The 1,338-nt window shown below is 50.1% G+C and overlaps 1 protein-coding gene across 1 annotated transcript in view; it reads right to left on the reverse strand.

Moving 5' to 3' along the window:
• LOC106808746 overlaps positions 1 to 1,338 on the reverse strand; it is a 17,191-nt gene that overhangs the window by 10,680 nt on the left and 5,173 nt on the right. The window lies entirely within an intron of this gene.

Raw genomic sequence — 1,338 nt, forward strand, 5'->3', positions numbered from 1 at the left:
AGAGAGAGAGAGAGAGAGAGAGAGAGAGAGAGAGAGAGAGCGAGAGAGAGAGAGTCGGGGGAAGTCTCGCTAGGCAACATTATCTGGCTACGCGCGCAGTAGCAGCCGTCAGCAGAAGCAGCGGCGAGGTCGTCGGAGCCTTATCCCGTAAATGTGTATTTAAAGCGCTACAAAAACAAATACTATAACAACAGCGACAGCAACAAGAAGCGACTTCCCGAATGCTATTAACTAGTTTGGTGATTGTGGTCAAGAAGGTCGTGGTAACGTGGCGCCATCATGAGCCCACAGTAAAATCTTAATCTAGTTAATCTAATATTAACCTATAATCGTTAACCTATGACGTTTAACCTATTAATCTAGTTACTCACTAGTCACTCGGTCTGTCCGATATCGTGGATTCGCGTAGAGTAATGGTGGCCTACTCGGATATCTGCCTCATTTACTGCAGGGATGCCGCACTAGTTGCCAGCTCGTTTCTATTTATTAGGTTCTGCGTGATTGCCTATACTCGCATGCAGGCATTTCTGCGTACTTGCCACTTACGTTGCCAGCATTACGTTGGCTGCTCGTGTTCCTACTATTACGAATTCGCCGGGGAGGGAAAAGGGGTCTACATCTGTATGCGAAATGCAAACACGAACGCTCTATTTACTGCCCCTTAGTTAAAGCCTCTTTATATCTCTACGAGTGAATTCTAGCACAATTACCATAACAGCGCGCTCTCGCGCAGTGGCGGTGATAGCACGGGCCACTACAGAATCCTAATGGAATAAAATCGAACGTAATAGGTTTTCACGACAGAGCCCACCATCGGCAAGCCCCGCGCATGTTAGACAGACACCACCGTCTGTGCGCGCGTGCGGACGGACAAGCATACCTTCGTGGCGCGACAGTCTAGATGACGGTTAGAGGACTAGCGTAACCGGCAACGACCGCTAAAGCGCAAAGGACATGTTTCTGATCTCTTTCTTTTTTTCTTTCTTGCTTTCTTTCTTTCTTACTTAGTCTTCCCCTTTCTCTTGCTCACCTCCGGCGCGCGCGCCCTCTAACGTACGATCGCGTCCACACCACGAGCATCTCAGGCGTTAGCAACGACGAAACGCGGAGGCAGCCAGACACAGTCATACTGTACATCCGTCAAGCGGCCGAGAGAGCGGAGAGCCCTCCCCACGCTCGCAGCGTTCAGCGCAAATAGCGATCAATAGTTATGCTTAGCAAAATCGGCTGAACTGCTAAAGAAGGCGACGGCGCAGAGTCGCGTCGACCCAAGCCGACAAACAAAGAGGACGAGCGCGAGAATCAGACGCTCTCTCTCTCTCTCTTTCTCTCTCTCTC

Source organism: Priapulus caudatus, unplaced genomic scaffold (assembly GCF_000485595.1).
Source record: "Priapulus caudatus unplaced genomic scaffold, Priapulus_caudatus-5.0.1 Scaffold302, whole genome shotgun sequence".
NCBI classification, from domain to species: Eukaryota; Metazoa; Priapulida; class Priapulimorpha; order Priapulimorphida; family Priapulidae; genus Priapulus; species Priapulus caudatus.